Source organism: Equus przewalskii, chromosome 17 (assembly GCF_037783145.1).
Source record: "Equus przewalskii isolate Varuska chromosome 17, EquPr2, whole genome shotgun sequence".
In the NCBI taxonomy this organism is placed as follows: domain Eukaryota; kingdom Metazoa; phylum Chordata; class Mammalia; order Perissodactyla; family Equidae; genus Equus; species Equus przewalskii.
The window spans coordinates 72,137,047-72,157,407 of NC_091847.1; the positions used below are offsets into that span (position 1 = coordinate 72,137,047).

A 20,361-nucleotide genomic window follows, 5' to 3' on the forward strand; every position below is an offset into this window, starting at 1 on the left:
AACCAGAGAATGACCTAAGGAACATGAGCACCATGCAGCCACACGAGCCCTGATGAAGGCTAGGCGCTGAGGAAGGAAATGGAAGGAAGAGATGGGCAAAGATGAGAGTCCAGCTAGAAGCCCACGAATAACTCTACCCTGCCATCAATAACCCCCACGTTCTTCAATCATTCTGCCCAGCCATCCCCACAAAGGGGCTGGAATTCCCAGGCCCCTGGTGCTGCTGAGTATCCTGCTTGTACTGCGACAGTCTCCCCAGCTGCCACCTACTGTGGTCACCATGCCCTCCCATTGCTGCCAGATTTGTTTCCTGACACACATTCTCTACAGCTCCGACACCTACAGAGTTCCCCAGGGTCAGGCAATACTCTAAGCGGCTTTTGTGCATTCTCTCCTTCATCCTCACCACAATGCCGTGACAGAGGTACAAGATTATCATTCTGTCCATTTCACAGAGGTAGAAACTGATGCACAGAGCGGTGTAGTAATTTTCCCGAGACTACACAGCTAGGACCTAGCAGAGCCAGGCCTGGAAGCCCAGGGCTCTAACTCCAAGCGCAATGCCCGCAATCTGCATGTTTTAACATCACCTGAATAAAATCCAAACTCTCCAGCCTGGCGATCAAGTATTTCTGTCTCTTTCCAGGCTTCTCCCCGTCTCTTCTTCTTTGTTCCTTCCTTCCTTCCTTCTACCTGGCACAGAGCCATTCACGATGCACTCCTTGCGATGAATACATGTTGACTGAATGAACATCCAGGCTAATGAATTAACAGTTTTTATTTCATTCAAGCACGGTCTTTATTTTCAATGCCACAGGAAAAAAGAAATTGTTTCGGTTTCTGCCAGGAAGTCTAATCTCTGAACACGACACCAGGCAACAAAGAAATTGCATAAGAACTTGTTAGGTTAATTATTCATCTCCTCACTGTCAGCAGGGGCCTCCAAGCAAGGCAGAGCTAAGGGATCTGCATCCCAGATGCGTTACAAGTCACACTGGGGTGGCGGTGCAGGGTAGCCGGGCAGAGGTTGTTGAAAGACAGCTCCCCAATCCAGGAAACAAATTCCTTACTATATACCCTTTTGTTCCTTGAAGGAAAAATTTGGCAAATCTATCACAAGGCAATCATATTGGAAGAAGTCCTGGGTACCTAGAGCAAAATCGGTTGCTTTATATAAATTGGGTTTTGTCTGGTGGCAACAAGTGAAATTAAGTAAAAACCCAAACTTAATTCATATAATGCTTTATAGGATACAAACCACTTACACACGATCTCGGACATAATCCCCACGGCAACATTCTGAAGCCTTATTATTCTCCCCGTTTGGCTGATGAGGAAATTGATGTGCAAAGATGATAAATAACATAGCCAAAACCACACAGCGGAGCGAAGACAAGAAGCCCGCTCTCTCTCGAAGTCCAGCCCAAGGGCCCCAGCTGTGCAGAGCAGCCATTTTCTCTCAGACTCTGCCCCACACGCACAGCCTGTTCCATGGTAAGGAAGGGCTCTGCCCGACTCAGACCAACAGCCCAAGCCAAGGAGTGGAGACGCCCAAGAAGAACTGGGAAACGCCTGGAAGAGGGCCGTCTGTCCAGGTTCCTGTGGGCTTAAGGCACTCGCTCCATCAACTCCACACAATAAGAAATGGTTCTGGACAGGGCCTCTTTCTCCTCATCCCTCCCCTTCCCGCCCTCCTCAACCCCCCCAGAATACCTGAATAACCCAGAAGCAGAGAAGAAGAATGCAGCTATACCCACAATGTCCCTCCTGGCTTCCAGCCTAATGCTGCTACTAGGACAGAGAACAGAATCTAATTACCTTTAACCCAGAGGGAACTGTGAAGGTTAATTTTTTTTTTTCTTGCTGAGGAAGATCTGCCATGACCTAACATCTGTGCCAGTCTTCCTCTATTTTTTATGTGGGTCACAACCACAGCATAGCTGCTGAGAGGTGGTATAGGTCCGCACCCAGGAACTGAACCTGGGCTGCCTAAGTGGAGTGTGCCAAACTTAACCACTAGGCCACAGAGCCAGCCCCTGAGATGGTTAATTTTATGCATCAACTTAGAGGGTGTTTTTGGATGACATTAACATTTAAATTGGTGAACTTTGGGTAAAGCAGATTGTCCTCCATAATATGGGTGGACCTCATCCAATCAGTTGAAGGCCTGACTAGAACAAAAAGACCAACCTCCCTGAGGAAGGGGGAATTCTCCAGCAGACTTCCTTGGGACTGGTACTGCACCCATTCCAGTGAGACCTGCATCAGCATTCCTAGGTCTTCAGCCTGCCAGCCCACACTCCCAGCTTCCATAATCATGTGAACCAATTCCTTATTACAAATATTTCCTATTGGTCCTGTTCCTCTGGAGAACCCTGACTAATATGGGGACGAACTCACAATAGTGAAATATCGTGGGAGCAGATCTTTGCTACAGATAAAGAAGGATCTCTGGGAAGATGAGAAGGAGCTGCTCAAAGCAGAGGCAGCGTGTGGTGTCCACGTGGAGGGAAGTCTTGAAGGATACATACTTTGGGGAATGATGGTGGGGGTGCTAGAGTTGAGTAAAAGTTCTGCTTAGGGAGAGCTAACATTTTTAGCTATGCAGAGAAAATTCTATAATATGCAAAAAAATGTGGTATAAAGCTCACTTTGGTTATGAAAATCCCACTATAAAATACATCTGACAAGTAATTTTTATCAATTTAACCTTCTTCAGACAGGACAAGATTCACATTATAAAAAAGGAAGAACTTGGCAATTTTGCTCCATGTGTGGAAGAATCTGGTGGCCGCCAGCAGACTCTATTCAAACAGCACACTGGGGAGCAAAAAGATTTTATGACAGGGCAAAGGGAAAATACAACTTCCTATTTATTTTAGATATGTGATTTCAGCAAACACATCCATTAAAACACATAATCTCTTCATCAGCTGCACTAAAGTTTATTTTTAAACAGATATTCAAAATATTTACGCCCTAATCCTATCACAGCTGCAGCTGGACCATCAATCGTAGAGTTACAGGTTGACACGCACTCTCATCAAAATGTCGCCATCACTGCAGTTGTTATCTGAGAATATTTTCATGTTGATAATTAAAAGCATACAAGTCCATCTACATTTCACTTTTATTATCTAAGTAGTTTTCAGAGAAGTTCCTAGGCTCCAAATACACAAGACAGGTGTCCGTTAAGGTTAAATTTTCAAAGTACTATTTCTATAATGAAAATCTTACATTTAAGGTGAAAGACTAATAGGAGAATGCTGATTTATCCCAGAAATTTTAATCTATTCATGAAAAATAATTTCTTCTGGTGGCAGAATTTTTAAATTGCTACATTAGACAATGACAATTAAATCTGCCTTACCTACCAGTCAAGATGTTTTCAGATGCAAGTATCAGAATAGACAATTAAAAGTTGCTTAAGCAATTTGGACATTTATTTCTCTCTCTTAACAAACCCTCTGTGGCTCTAGGCTGAGTAGTTCAGTGGCTCAGTGACGGCATCACAGAACCAGGCTCTTTCCATCTTTTTGCTCTGCCATCCTTGGTTGTCGACAAGCACTCCCTGATGATCGCAAAATGGCTGCAACAGCTGCAAACAACACAGCACACAAGAATGTCCAAAGTAGGAAAGCTGGGGTCAGAGAGAGGTAAGGAGTGTGTATCTCCCTGTACCTCTCTCTTTTTTTGTAGCAGATGAGGAAACTGAGGCACAGAGTGGTCACATAGTTTGTCCAGGACCTACACCTATAAGTGGTAGAAATAGGATTTAAATTCAGACAGTCTGACCCCAAAACTAGCGAAGACCTGGCTTGGGTGGCTACAAAACGTTAAAAGCAGAAAAGACAACTGAGGTGGCTAGAAAATTCATTTTGGGTGGTAAGCTGGTAAAAGAGGAAAGGTTGCTTCAAATTTCAAATCAAAACATTTTTATGCTAAGAAGGAAGGAAAATTATTCCAGGTATAGCAAACTTTATAATGCTCCTTTTAAAATATCTCTTATTTATTACCAAAATTTTTTTATGTTTTAAAATTCACATATATTGCCAACACCATAATCAAATTGTTTATTTCTTGACGATATTTTTACACATTTCATTATAATATATGTATATACATTTTACTTTGCTTTCTTCCAAATCTTCTTCTTTGCTTCCACAGTATTCCTTAGTATCTCATCTGAGACAGTGAAAAAATATTCTAATTTTATTTATCCATTGTTGGCCACCTACATTCTTTCTAACTTTTCACCATCAGAAATAACAATACGATAAACGTCCTTTTTCTTGTAGCTCTTTTCTTCTTTAGAGGTTTTACTTTAGAATAAATTCCAAGGAGTGGGATGACTGGGTCAAAGGGCCTGACCGTGTGTATGACTTTTTACATCCACTGCCAATGCGCCTCCAAGAGGACTGCGCCATTAGCATCACTGCCAGAAATGTCAGAATATGCCCATTTTCTGAGGTCACGTCAGCTTTGTTTTATTTATATTTGTATTAACTTAATAGCCAAAGAAGGTTTCTCATTTTTTTTTTTTTTGACTTCCGTTTCTGTGATTTGGAATGGAGCGTTTCTCCATCGGCACGTCTGGAAGGATCTCCTGTGAAAAATTGCTCCTATTCTTTGCCTGTTAATCTTTCTGGGTCTCAGTGCTGTTGTGATTTACATATTTCAAAACAAAGTTGGATTAATTTCATTTCAGCAAACTGCATGCAGACTAAACGACGGGTTTGTCTAGACTTACACTTAGGCGGACCCAAATTCCAGCTTGCTTCCCAAAACTCCTAGATTTCAACAACTGAGAAATAAATGTCAATCTTAGTGATAAAAATATGAACAGGAATGTTTCCACTGCTTAATTTTCTCCCCAAAATACATATTAAGCTCACTATTCTCAAAAATTTTAAGAGTAGTAACATTTATACGCCAGTCCTTGTTTTCATGGTCACCTACAGTCTGTAGATAAAGGATTATTCATTTACCGTGCGGTAATAGCCATTATAAGATATCTTTTGCGTTTTTATTCTGAAATTGCTAGTAGGTGCAAAATCAGAGGAGAAAAAACAATGTCTTCAGATTTTGTTTTCCTTAAGTAGAAAAAACACCTCCTCAAAACAACATATACAACAAAATTCTCGGATCTTCGAGCAGAAAAGAGAAAGCATAAGTCACATTGTTACACCCTTTTTCAGACTCAGCCACTCTGCCTATCTCCTTCTGTTACCTAAATATTTATTCCCAGACCAGAATCCCTAAGAGAGACTTTTAAAAATATAGATTTCTGCCCCCCACCCCCACCACAGGTCTAACAAATCAAAACCTTTGGGGTTGCAGCCTAATAATCTATGCTTTTAAAATATTCCCCAAGCTTCCAAATATTTTAGCTGCAAAATTCTCAGTTTAAACTAAATCTTAACAAGAATTATAAGGCTAAATTTGATTTTTAAATCCTTAAAGCAAGAGATCTGTATTTACTTCTGTAGTGCTTTGAAAATAGCACAATTCACACTCTCCATCTTTTACCTAAGAACGAGCAGAGGCCAGACACAAACATTTTTGACTTTTAGCTCTTTGCAATGGTACAGTGAGGACCACCTGGCATCCAGGACCAACACCCCCAGTTCATCCTCTGGGCGCTCCCCTGAAGGGAAGCATTCAGGATCCTTCATCCTATTACAAAGGGGTCGCTGCTGTCATTTGTTTGTTTGTTTGTTTAGAAAGGACCAAAAGCTCTCCTATGAGGGTGGTGCAACCATGAGTAATTTTATTTTTTCAGACTTTTCCTTAATGTTTTGGGGAAATTATTTTTATGCTTCAAGGAAAATTGAAAGCAGATTCATAGAAATCCTGGGTGGCATTCCCAATTTAGCCTCTGGTCGCTTTTGAATTCTCTTCACTATCAGGCATTATTGGAATCTTATTCTAAGACGTCAATAAGCACAGTAGATAGTTTATTAATGTCTTCAATAACGCTGATTTATGCATTATTCTATTAATATGAGTTACTTTATATGTATTTATTCCACATATGTGTGTAATAATACGTATAAAGAGAAACTTGGATGAACTCAAAAACCAGAAAGCTATTAATGTAGAAGCCTTCAGAAATCAATGCTTTACTAACTCTCCAGGGTATTTCCATGTAGGTATTTAAATCACAGAAAAGCACTTCACTGCGGCCTCAACTGGGTGGGGAGAAGGCCCTGTGGTTAGAGTTTTATCTTCTTTCTGTAGCCCAGAAAAGAAAGTCACGCTATGTGAAGTGGGCTATGAGGAGACACGGGCAACTCTGTACGTCTTGCAGTCAACAAGTAAAAGAGTTAACTGTTTACAAGTACACTGTGGCTCCAGAACTGGCTAAGTCTTATTATTCAGCCTCATTCTAGAAACAACATTAATAACCAGTCTGGGGTTCTTAGCTCAGCCACCCCCAGTGGGAGTATTCTGTACCCAATTCTATAACACACAGGCAGCAAATCTTCTGGCCTAATTGAACCAAAACAGGCAAAAACACTCAATAACTTACTACAGGGTTTCATGTTAAACTTCCACCTCCATCCTACAATTGGCCAGAAATTTCGGTGCTTCCTGAACTATCCTACCAAAGTATGCAAACAGCAGAGGAGCATACCCCAGAAGCAAAATTAAATTACTTTCCCTTGTGGTTATCTTAAAAATTCTTGCATATGTTCCATCTGAGTCCCATTAGAGATAAAAATGTATTTATTATATAAATCTATAATAAATATATTATATTTATGCATTTGCTTTAATATCAAAATAATATTTCTTCTAAAAGTATAGGAAAAATAGATACTCCGGGGGGATGTATGAGACATATTATAGCACTTCATATACCCAGTGGGGTGCATACCTATCAGAGTGTCTGCCTTATTCAAAATGCTCCCCTTCCCAACCACACACACGTCCACAAAGCAAGTTCCTGGGAGCCGTTTGTGCAACGTGCTGCCCTGGGCCCTCCCATAGTTACTGAACAAGGAAGGCCCAGCTCGGGGAGCATGGAGATTCCCTACGCAGGGACTGTGGGGACATAAGGACAGGGTGAGGGAGAGGTCTCTTCCTTTGGCTGGACCTATAGCTACGTGTTCCACTACAGGGTCTGAGGAGTCAAGAAAGATGGTCTTCAGAAAGGGAATGAATGAAGAAGATATTCAGAGAGAAGTAGAGAAGAGAGGTTTGGAAATGGAGAATGGAGAGAATGCAAATGCTGCCCAGATCCCTTCAGGTGTCCAGCCTGGGGGTCCGTCCTTCTGCAGCTGGGCTCCATCAGTTTGACGGCAGTTGGTAGTTGACCCCAGCACACCACAGAGAACTCAAGCCTGAGAAACAAGAGCTGAGTGAGGAAAAAGGCACCACACAGCCACCCAGGGCCTCGTGCACCAGAAGGTGAATTGCTTTTGCTGTGGGTACAATCCTGCCCCAACAACTCTGAGATAAAAAACGAAAAAAGACACAAGGGCAGCAAAACCAAATTAACACGCATGCAGGCTCCTATTTGGACATAAACTAGGCATACTTCCTACCTAGCAAGAAGGGACCAATCTAACCTGCCTTACCTTAACTGTCACGGTTTTGGAATTGAGAATCTGTAAATTATAAGTTATGGGTCTAAAAAAAGAAGAAGAAGGGAAAGAACTGCAGGCCTGTCTTTAGTCCTTAGTAGTACTGTGAACTTCTCTTTTCTCCAGGTTGTTACCTGCTTTGCTGTTGTCACCGCTGACAGTGTGGAAGGAGGCTGCCCCACCACAGACAGCTCCACATCCACCAGGACAAGAAAGCGGGAGATAGTAGGACTGGAGCCCTGACAAAGAGTAGCAACGCACCCTCTAGTCACATAACAAAACCCAGAGCAGGACACTGCGCTTAATACAAGGATTTCCACCAAAGAAAGAAATGTTCACTCATGCATCTGTGCTGTACACTGCAGAAGACCTTGGAAACGGGAAATTACTAAGTGCAGTTTAAAAATAATGAGAAATCCGGGGGCTGGCCCCGTGGCTTAGTGGTTAAAGTTCTTTGGCAGCCCAGGTTCGTGGGTTCAGATCCTGGGTGTGGACTGACACCACTTGTCAGCCACGCTGTGGTGGTGACCCACATACAAAATAGAGGAACTTGGCACAGATGTTAGCTCAGGGCTAATCTTCCTCAAGCAAAAAAATAAAGAAGATTGGCAGCAGATGTTAGCTCAGGGCAAATCTTCCTCAGCCAAAAAAAAAGGAATCTTAATCCATCTGGTCTAAATCTAGAAAAATGATTAGAGGAGATTCCTATAATATTCTGAATTATTTTTTTTAATAGGGGCTGTCCTTTGTACATGTGGTTTGAGATAAAATGTATAGATGATCTATAATTTGAACCCATTTTCAAAGCTAAGATATAGTGTCACTGAATTCATACCATTTTCATTTATTGCTCTAGATGGCAGAAACTAAGACAAATGGAGAAAGAAATTAAAAAGGGAGACATTTCAGATGCAGAAACAAACAGGTTTCTAGCAAATGTCCAACAGCGGACCAGGCTGGTTTCTAAATCACTAGGTGTGTGAACTTAAAACCGTTGGGACTGGCCCCCTAACCATCAGGAGCATTAGCAGAGAAGATTCCTGCGCTTCTATTATGCATCTTTGACTACGTGCCTTTAAAAGACCTTTTAACTTTGAGGCTCCAAAATTTAGATATTCTCCATATACTGACAGTTTCACAAAAGGTACATGTGGGCACAGCAGAACCAAAAGATAAGACAATCTGAAGACGAGTTTCTACATCAAAGTAACAAACCCAAAGCACAGGATAGTCATTACATCAGGAAGTCAGTCAAGCGGGGAAGATGAAGAGGAAATATTTATACATATTGAACCTAAAGTTAAACATCTACCTTACAGGCTTAAGTTTTTTAAAAAAAAATACACTTTAAGATTCATTCTGAAGAGACATCATGTCTATACAAACACATTAATCTCCTGTAGAACAGATTTTTTAAAAAGACCGAGGTGTTTCAGAAAATGACACAGGAGAAGAAGGGATGTGAGGCTCTGCCCATGAACAGAAGGCAGGAGGCTCATGTTCGAAGCCGACCACCTCCTCTGAAATTCCAGCAGCCACATGACCCTCGTCCAAGACTCCTATGTATCCCCATAAATAGTCAACTGTGCTGTGAGGGGCCTCGCCCTTCTCCGAGATCACAGATTAAAGCAAAGTCTACACGAAGGGAAGAAGGAAGAAAAACTGGATTCATGCTGCAGGGGCCTCAGGAGGCGCAGAAAAGAGAGAAGTCAGTAGATGTATGCAAATCTCTAAAAGCAGCCAGTCTTCATAAAAATGGAGGAATAGGTGACCAAATCCGACCCCTAGGAAGAAAGCACATTGCTTGAACAGGTTTAGGGCTTAAAATGCAGGTGCCTGAGTTTAAGCAAATTCCAGGACTCTCTTGGAGGTGGCCGCCAAAACTGATGAGATTTCTTTACAGTAAAGGTGATCAGCTCTCTTTTAGGTCATTCCGCAAAGGAAGTCAGTTGGCCAAATGTGGGGACCATAGAGACCCACCTAGGAAAGCTGCATATTTGCTAGTTCAATATGATTTGACAATAGTTTTAAGAAGAATTCTTTAAAAAACAAATTGAAGGCAGAAGACTTTTTACTTGATAAAACTCAGAACCAACACACAGTTCTATTCAGCTTTTTACTGATCATTATAAATCTTTGGGGAAAAAACAGTCATGACACTCTTCAGTTCCATTTTCCATCTCTTTTTCTTAGTTTCTTAAAACCATTTACTTTTTGCATAAATCGTTTTTTATTGTGGTAAAATATATATAATATAAAATTTACCATTTTAACCATTTTCAAGTGTACAATTCAGTGGCATTAAATACACTCACAGTGTTATTCAACCAACACCACTATCTCCAGAACTTTATCATCATCCTGTACAGAAACTCTGTACCTATTTAAACAATGACTCCCCCTTGCCTCCTTCCCCCAGCCCCTGGGAACCTCCATTCTACTTCCTGTTTCTATGAATTTGACTACTCTGGATACTCCATATAAGTGGCACCTTGCAATATTTGTCCCTTTTCTGTCTGGCTTATGTCACTTAGCATAATGTCTTCAAGATTCATCCATATTGTAGCGTGTATCAGAAATTTATTCCTTTTTAAGGCTGAATAATATTCCATTGTATGTATGTACCCCATTTTGTTTATCCATTCATCTGTCAATAGACATCTGAGTTGTTGCCACCTTTTGGCTATCGTGAATAATACTGCTACCATCATAGGTGTACAACTGTCTACTCAAATTTCTGCTTTCAATTCTTTGGGATAGATACCCAGAAGTGGAATTGTTGGATCAAATGGTAATCCTATGTTTAATATTTTGAGGAACTGCCATACTGTTTTCCACAGCAGCTGCACCACTTTACATTCCCACCAGCAATGCACAAGGGCTCCAATTTCTCCATGAGCTGGCCAGCACTTACTGTTTTCTGTTTTTTTGATAATAGCCATCCTAATGGGTGTGAAATGATATCTCACTGTGGTTTTGATTTTGCATTTCCCTAATGATCCGTGATTGTTCCACTTTGTTTTAAATGGTGTTTCAAAATATGTCTTTTTTGCTTTGTTTCAGTATCCCTTTTCACAGAATAGAAACGTAATCATTGCTCTAAGTAGATACTCATGAAAGGTTCTGGGAGCTCTGAAAAAGAGCTTCCAACACAACAACTAAGAAGCCAAAGTTTTCATCACCTAGGTCTCAACCAGGTGCCAAAACCTTAGGCCTGGGAATAAAAGATATTTCTAAAAGTTTCCTTCCAGGTTCTTAAAGACCAGGTAAAGCAGCCTTAAACGCAGTCCTTCCATATTGCCAAGAACGTGAGTGTTGTTGTCTAAGGAGATTAACTAGCCAGGTGAGTGACAAGCAGGACAGTCCCACGGCTGACAGTCCCACGGCTCTGGGACGTGCAGCCGGTCCACTGAGTCAGGCATTGCTGCTCCTCCCTGAGGCCTTGGTTGGGCAGCTCCTGCTCACATGTGCACGCGTGCATTCTCTCGCACCCCTCCCAGAGCTACACAGTGAGAACACAACACAGCAATAGATTCAACCTCCTCGTTGTAAAAATAACTTCGTAAACCTGAGAAGAAAGGACAAACACGGACACTTAAAGATCTTGGAGTTGGAAGTCCAGTTGTGCCACATCTCCTTGTTAAAGTCTCTGGGTCTGGGTTCATCTTCTCCAGCCCACCAGGATTTCCCAAACTCCTGCAAATCATCTCTCTTCTCCTTCTCCATCTAAGCTAATCCAGTCTCCTCAGGCTGCTTGAGAAAAGTCCTCTTTCAAATCTTTTCTCTCCCTTTTCCTTTGTTAAGCTGCGCTCCATTTCACAGTCGTTAAATGAACAGGCAGCAGGCACGTGCTGTGTGTCCGGGGCTGAGCTTGGCACTGGAGACACCACCACACCAGCAGGAAGGGCTCGCCATGGAGGGCGTCTGCCTTCTCCAGGTTCTTAGTCTATCTAAAATCCTGCAGTATCTCCTGGGGCTCATAACCCTGTGCTCATCTCCGAACAGAGGGTCACTTGCTACACCTCACTGACAACAATGTGGTGCAGTAAAGAGAAGAGGCCACACGGCCATACAGGACCTTGAGCAAAATCACTCAGCTCAGTGCCTCAGCTGAAGAATGGTCACCACAACTTTCCTGGAAGCAGAGACCTGAACCAAATGATCTTTTAAAGGGAAATTCATCAAAGGCTTTCTCGCTAACCAAAAAAAACAGACAATCTTTTCTAAAAACTTTCACCCCAAGTCTCTATACCAAAGATGAAGCTTTGATGACAGTTGACACCCTGCCTCTTCTGTAGTAGCTGCCATTACTGCCGAGTCTCCTGAAGAATGTTTAAGGTAGAGTGACAAGAGGGACCCTAGAGTATCTGAGACTTTTCATTGCCAAACAAAAGACCACAACAACGCTGGAGACACAGTACATACTACTAAGCCAACAAGAACATTTGCCTCCTATTAAACAAGAGATAGGGCCTGCTGGCTCTACAGGGATGGACTGAGGGGAGAGCCGGCAAGTCTAGTTCACCCCTACGAGGAAAATAGGATCTGAAAAAGCACAGATGTCAAAATCATCTTTGCTGTGTGTGACAGGATAAGAGAAAAACCAAGGGCAAAATGCAAACACTCACACAGCTAGAAATCTCAACTGAAAATCTATAATGTATGGCGTATGCTAGGCTTTACAACAAGACTCTGAGTATCAGCAACAGCTCCCTTCCTACAACCAGAACAGAATATTCACATACGTTTATACAAACAAACCTTCGTGGCCATACAGTAGTTCCCTCTGATAGGGTATTCTGAACAGAGAGCAGTAAACAAAGTCCAGACAGGAAGGAGCAGGAAAGAATAAATGGCAGAGCTTTCTGGCACAGTGTCCTTGTAGAGAAACAAGAGACCTCACTCTTATATTTTAACAAAATTATTTTAGAACCCAGACCCTAAAATTACTCATTAATATGGTTACTCACAGTGGGTGGGAGGAGTTAGAAATGAGTTTGTAATGTTTTGGCTCCATTCCTAGAATCAACATCATAAAGTCAACCCTAATTACCGACCACTGACAACTCCAGAATCAAATTCCCATCCAGAAGGAAATATTTTGACCTACTCCCTGGAGGTTGCCCTTTCTGAAGCCTTTTCTCATTTTGATGCCTATGGATTTGTGCTAACGGAAATTCTGTGTGAAAATTCCAACTTGCCAAAATGAGCCCATTTGTCCCACAAAAGAATGTTTAAAGAAAGCACAATCACTTTTAACTTAAGAATGACAATACATTCAAAATCTACTTACCTAACACGGGCATCTGAGCAATTTAAGTAAGATATAAACATTGCATGCTATCTTCTGGTGGTGTTCGTGAGTTATGATCATGCCTCTTTAAAAGGGGGACTGTCAAGTCTGAATTTGCCTAGAAGCCACAGTAATACAGAGCACTGAAGAACGTATGCTACTATTCTGTGTGGCAGAGGCTCCCAGTTGTCTCCCCAACACCCATTCTCCCTTTCCTCTACAGAAATAGAAGTCTGAGCTGGGCACACGGCCGCCTATCTGAAGATTATACTTCCTGGCCTCCCTTGTAGGTAAGTGGTCATGTGACTGGTTCTGGGCAATGGATATGAGCCACGTGAGGTTTGCAACTTCTAGGTCATGTTTTTAAAAGGAAAGGAGGCTGCCCTCTCCTTTCTTACTCCTTTTTGCCACAGTGATAGAAACTGGGGCAACCATCTTAGTGGGAAGGTCGAAGATGTGTGATAGAGATAGTAATAAGAGAGAAAGAACCTTTATCCCCAACATCAAGATGCCTCTTCTCAGCCCTGGTCTGCTTATGCTCAGACCAGTATAGGTGAGAATAAAATAAACTTGTGTGTTATTTTGACCAAAGCAGTATCCTAACTAATGCTTCTCTTGAGGTGCTTTGAACTCAACTTTTGTTTTGATATCTGTTCCTTAAACAGAAACCACCCTGGATTTCCTGAAGGAAATTTCTCACCATGTTTCTAGCATCCATTGTCAGTGTTGGGTGTTAGTTTGATGTTAACATCAATCTTTGGGGGTTGTCAGTATCAATTTTCACAGTCCCTGAAATGAGGATCTAAAATAAGCAATCCATAACAAGAAGTAGCTTTCCGACCCTTTGTTCAAGGCAACCTCACAGAAGGAGAAAGCCTTTTCTTCTGCCCAGCATCCATTTCACCCATCCAACAAAGATCTCATCTTGTCCTCACCATCCCTCCGCCAAGAGAGGCAGGACATACTTGGGCACTGGAAGCCTTCACATCATTTATAAAATGGGAACCTTATCTGAACCTCTCCCAGACCCCTGAGGGAGAAGAGAAAATCACATTTTTTAGTTCAGGAAATCAAAATCCGTAACTCCAGATAAGTGGACAAAATACTTAGGATAAAATTACCAGGTCAGATTTCATAAGCTTTTTCCTTGAAAAAAAAAAAAATTACATCACAATGTGTCAATATAGATTCATCAATTGTAACAAAAGTACCACTGGGTGGGGGGAGTTGATAGTGGGGGCGGCTATGCATGTGTGGGCACAGGAGGTCTATGTGTGGGGACAGGAGGTCTATGGGAAATCTCTGTACCTCCCTCTCAGTTTTGCTGTAAACCTAAAACTGCTCTAAAAAGAAGAAAGTCTTAAGGAGATCTGATCGGTGGTTACCAGGGAAAAGGGGGGGTGGGGGGAGGGCACAAAGGGGGAAGTGGTGTACCCACAACATGACTAACAAAAATGTACAACTGAAATCTCACAAGGCTGTAATCTATCATAACATTAATAAAAAATATATATATATAAAATTAAAAAAAAAAGAAGAAAGTCTTTTTAAAAGAAGAATCCTAAATCTGCTTTAAAAGACACTCAACTATCTCAATTTTTTAATAGTCATTCCCACTTACAGAATGAAAATGATAGCAGCTTCGATGACAAGAATGATGAAAGAGTCAGCAGCCAAGAACACTGAGAAAATCCAGGGAGGCTCCCGCAGAACTGAGTCCTCATAGAACTCTGTCCAGTCTCAACCCCTAATCTCACTCTCGCCAAAAACCCAAATAGGAGTAAACGCATCATTACCCCATTCTGCATGCCAGGTAGTTCTCTCTTATTTTCACCACAGAAAAGCTAATGTACTTCCTTAAGTAAAAGCTTTTTAAAAATAAAAGCTTGAGTTGTCTCTTTTTTTCTTTACTGCCTCTGCCTTGTCTAATAAAAATGACTGAGTGTTTTGTTTTGTGATTCTTTTAACTCCTAAGCGTAGGGTTCCTCCTATGCAGAGAGTACTATAATTGAGACCATTTACGACAGAGCACATTAAATGTTGCCATGAGAATACCACAAACCAATGGATATCACTCCTCTTTAACCTTGAAAGAGCACAAAATCCCATGATATTAAAAAGGAAGATACAGGAAAGGTTTTTGATCACATGCAACCCTTTGGCTTTATTAGCAGCATAACATAACTATTCTAACAGGAACCACCTATGTTTTCACAAATTGAAGTCCAGTAGTAAAAGTATTTTATCACATCCTGCAAGGGCGAAAATTTAAAGCATATTTGATTTGAGGTAATTAAAGGTCAGTCTAGAATGCAAAGCATATGACATATCCTTATAGCAAAATGACCTTCAGGAGCCAGCCTGGTGGCATAGCAGTTAAGTTCACGCTCTCTGCTTCGGCGGTCCAGGGTTCACAGGTTCAGATGCCGGGTGTGGACCTACACCACTTGTCAAGCCATGCTGTGGCAGCATCCCACATACAAAATAGAGGGAGATTGGTACAGATGTTAGCTCAGCGACAATCTCCCTCATCAAAAATAAATAAACAGATAGGTGGTATCAAAAAAAAAAGAAAGAAAAACTCCCTAAATAATCTATTAAAAATAATAAAGAAAAAAAGCTTGACCCTCCAGGTCATGGAGAATTACCTGCTCTGGATAGCCTAGTCTTCTAGATCAATCTCGAAGAAGGCAGGGATTTTATGTTTTGCTTTCTAACATATCTTTAGCACCTGGCGCATAACTGTTGCTCAGTAAGTGTTAGATGAATGAATGAATGAATACAGGTCTAGCCCATATAAATGTGGGAATGCTTTTTTTTTTTTTTTAAAGATCTTATTTTTTTCCTTTTTCTCCCCAAAGCCCCCGGGTACATAGTTGTATATTCTTCATTCTGGGTCCTTCTATTGTGGCATGTGGGACGCTGCCTCAGCGTGGTCTGATGAGCAGTGCCATGTCCACGCCCAGGATTCGAACCAACGAAACACTGGGCCGCCTGCAGCAGAGCGCGCGAACTTAACCACTCGGCCACGGGGCCAGCCCCGGGAATGCTTTTTTATTTAGCCATTTCAGGCAGAAATTTCCTTAAAAAGCGTAGTAGCACTCTTCCTTACCTTCTCGAGAAAATTATAAGGACCATAATCATATGTTTTGCCAATAGCAAAGGGTCACCGTTGTGCTCATCCTATGTTTTAAAGATGCTCTTAGGGTGCTTTAAATACTAAATCACTCCATAATTTTTTACGTAATTTTTCAGCTGTATGTTTTTATCATTTTTCCCACCCTTCTCTTTCTGTTGAGTTGTCATTTCTCCCTACTATAAACAGCCTACAATTGGCTGTTTCTAATTTATTGTGCTCTGGCAAGCCAATTGGCCACAACTTCTCAATAGGATGTCAAAAGTAAGAATACAAGGCTCTAAGAGAGGGCTGGAGGCCTTCTCCCGAGAGTAAAGAATGTGGTCCTTAGACCTTGCCACATCCACGCTGGGCTGATCACAAGCTCTGTTTTTCAGATGCTCCCAGTCCTCTACCTTGTTCTGGATAGGTAAGAAGCCAGATAGCCAAGTTCCAAAGAGGGCACACTAAATGAACTCACGCTATTTCAGCATGACATTTCCAGGGGCTAAGAAGCAACTGTTCCATGAGGCGGGGGACTGGAAAGTATGGTCCCAGACAACTGATGGTAAATAAGCAGCTGGTCTAGGGCTAGCGTGGGGGTGTCCAAAACAGACACCAGGAGTGCAAGGAAGTCTGTCTGTAGGGAGTGGAGATCCCATTCTCAGCACTGGTTCCGAGGGAGGAAGCCATTCCAGAGGGGCTGGGGGCACATAAGTCACCAAGGGAAGAACTGAGAGTCATCAGAATCTGGCACAAGGCAGAAATTACCACTTGGGAAGAAAATCAAAACCTAAGTTTCCAACCTGAAACACAAAGACAGAGCTAGACTTGACTTGACACAGAGTCCCAGAGTTAAGGCTGGAGCTCCACCCTCAGAGCCACAATGGGACAGCACCTCCAGGTAGGGGTCAAAAGTCTCTGGTTGTGGCAAGGCTGAGGAACCCAGACAATTATGACAGGAAAAGAGGGGCAGAGGGCTGCCAACTACTCCCTGCTCCATGGCCCAAGGGCATCACCTTCTCCATGGCCAATGGGCAAAGTGCCCTCTGTGTTTGAAATGTCCAAATGGTTGACCAATGAGAGAGCATTGCCACTGGCTGAGTGGAGGGGCAGAAGGACATAAGGAGCAGGAAAGAGACAAGTGGCTAGCCCAGAGGAGGCTGCATATGTGTCTCAAACACTTCTCTGCACGCGTTACAGTGTGGGCAACATATTTCTTCCCTGAAATAGCACAGCTCTCACTGTGGCAGTTACAGGTCATCAGCCAGAGGCCCCTGAGCCCACCTAGGAGTCCTCCCATGCCAGGCTTCAGCAGGCATGCCCGGAAAATCTACTGGGCTTTCTGAGAAGGGACTAGCAAAGGCGGAAGCATAGGTTCAGGAAGGAGGCACATCTGGAGGGACAAGCACTGGAGATGGATTGGGGCAGGGGAAGCAGGAGGCAAAGAGCTCAGGTAGGGGACAACAATTACCCAGGAATAATGTGACGGAGGCTCTGACGATGTTCAACTTTGGGTGAGAAAAGAAAAGAAACTACCATTTGTTGTGACTTTCTGTGAACCCAGAACAAGGCTAGTATTTTTCACATTCGTGATCTCATTTGTTCCTCACTTTAAGTCTGCAGGAGGAATATATTATTCCCATTTTACAGGTGAGGAAATTGAGATCCAGGGAGGTGAAAGGGATTGTATATGGTCACACAGTATGGATGACGGGTGGGATTCACTCTGGAATGATCTAACTCCAAAATCCTACTTGCACCAACTGACATACAAGGAGCTATATCTTAAAAAAATAACGGGAGGATGGGGCGAGGAGAGGGGTCTGGGTGTTTGCATGTGTCTGTTTCCCGTGGGTTTGCACAATCAGCCTCGACTGAGGCCTTCCCAGAATGTGTTGTTTTCAAACAACAGAGCGAGTCCATCAGACTGGGGGAGCTGATTCACAGGAACCTCCCTAATGCTGGGAACTCCCATTGTTAAACGGTATTTTAAATAGGAATGGTCTAAAGCTCCCAGCCAATCTGTGCATTGATTACCCAGGGGTCTTAAATCAGGCCCCATCTCACAGGATCTTAGATTAAAGTCAGTTTGGGAAAGAAATGTGATTCTTAGATAAAATAAGGAATGTACATTAGAAAAAAATATATCCAACATTTCCATGAAAAACCATTAAGCCTTGGCGTGCTGTTTCTTGATCTGAGTGCTACCTACACCTGTGTTCATGGTGATATATATATATATATACACTTACTATATGTGCTCTCTTCAGTATGTATAGGATGCTTCAATAAAGTTTTAAAATTGCCAGAGCAGAGTAATATTTTATCCCTGCCCTATTCTAACGTAAACTGGCCTTTAACAAGAACAAGGCAGGGAAAGTCTATGGAGATAGAAGCCGTAAGCCTCCTCTCTCCTAATGCAGATCCACTAGGAGAAGCACTCCACCCGTAACCAGAAGGCTGTCGCCTTGGAAACGGGAATGGAACTACTGCAATCACACATCGGGAGCAAAGATGGCCAAGATCTATTTCAATTCTTCGATGCCTCGAAGAACCGCAGATGACTGTAACTATGGAAGACAGCCAATCTGTAGTAATGAAGAAGAGCATGCCAGAGTTAGAAAGGCTGCAATTGAGAGAGGGAAAAAAAAAGGGGGCTGGGAGGGAAGGACAAGATAAAATTCAGGTGTAACAAGCAAAGCCCAATCCAAGAACTGGGTAGCTGAAAGGCTATGAGTCTCATTCATTTCAGCCCTTCCACCCTCTGTACTTCGCCCACACCCCCCACCGGCCGGCGCCATGCTCGGTGCAGGGGGTACAAAGTGGGATAAGAGTGGGCCTTTGGCCGGAAAGACGCACTCAGAGAAGTGCTCCACTGGAGGCACAAGCACCCGCGAACAAAGCGGGGTAACAGACTAACCTCAGTGTGAAAAGGGGTGCAGGAGGCTTGAGAGAAGGCGGCATTTTTTCATTGGAACTCACATACATAGCAATTCCCCAGGTGGCGGTCAGGGAGAGGCACCTCAGGCCGAGGGAACAGCAGGTACACAGGACAGAGGCACGAAACGGCAGCGTTCCATTTCTCGACACGGTGGCTCCCTGCAGCTCTGGGTGGGACAAGTCCCTGTTTGAGAGACTGTCCCACACACCGCAGAATATTCGCCATCTCTCAGCCCACCCACTAATCGCTGCCAGCAACTCCCAATCATTATGATACTAAGGTAACTCCCCCCACATTTCCAAATGTGGGGAGGGGGGCGCTACTGCTTGCAGTTGAGAAGCCCAAGACTTAGGGGAACAGATACGCGGCTGGAGCAGGGGTCGGTGGGCAGAGGGTGAGGGTTGAGGAGGCGAATGCAGGCGAGGACCAGAGTGGGGGCCTTGCATGCCCTGCCAAGGAGCCAGATTCTGCCAGCCTTGGGGAAGAGAGAATGGACTCCAAGCGGTTACGTAGGAGGCCAGGCAGACAAGACTTGGCAGCTCATTGAATGTGAGGAGGTGGAGAAGAAGGAGGAATGGAAGAAGAAAGAATAACCCTCACAGTTTTAAGCTTGGCTGACTGAGTAAACAGTAGTGGCACTAAACCAACGTGATGAATATAGGAGTAACAGCGGGTTTGGTGGGGGATGGAAAGGCGAGGTGGAAAATGAATCTGAAGCACATAAGGGACATCCAAGTGGAATTTCTAAGAAGTAATAAGTAGACTGATGCTAAGGAGAGACACCTGGTTGGAAGTGAGAGCAACGTTAGCATTTAATTATAAGCAGTGTCCAAGCCATTCCCCAAGTGCCCCCAGGAGGCCTGTTTCCCAGACTTGCTAAACAAGCTGGGGAGAGGATGACTGGAGACCAGACAGCTGAGATACAGAGCCGGACATAAGCAACTGGGCACCCACACAGCAGCAACTGGGCGCTGGCAGGAATGGAGAAAGTGGGCCAACTGGCAAGGTGGAGGTGAGCAGAGCAGAGTAGGGGTGACTGAACCAGCGGCCCCACGTTGGGTGTCCACAGCCCCCTTTCATGCGAATCTTGGCACACATTAGAGCAATGGCTCTCAAACTTATTTGCCTGTGACACACAGTAAGAAAATAATTTTACATCTCAACCCAGGTCATACACATACATACACACCAGGGCTGGCTTCACGGGTGTGCAAGCTGTGCAGCTGCCCAGGGCCCCACCTCAGAAGGGCCCCACTTTTGGTAAGGTGCTCTGCTGTCACCATCTTGAAATCCCTAATAATTTTTTAACAAAGAGTTCTACATTTTCATTTTGCACTGGATCCCTCAAATTATGAGACCAGTCCCGACACACACAAATACACACCTTTAACAAAAATTTCATGAAACAATATCTACCTTA

At 43.1% G+C, this 20,361-nt stretch overlaps 1 protein-coding gene across 13 annotated transcripts in view; it reads right to left on the bottom strand.

Moving 5' to 3' along the window:
• Positions 1–20,361, bottom strand: part of ANKRD44 (ankyrin repeat domain 44) — a 348,643-nt gene that overhangs the window by 255,811 nt on the left and 72,471 nt on the right. The window contains exon 1 of one of the 13 annotated variants that reach the window (XM_070580475.1): positions 591–825. The exons of the other annotated variants lie outside the window; for them this stretch is intronic. The gene's annotated coding sequence lies outside the window, so the exon portion shown is untranslated. Of the gene's footprint in view, positions 1–590; positions 826–20,361 lie in introns of those variants that run through there. 13 annotated transcript variants of the gene reach the window in all.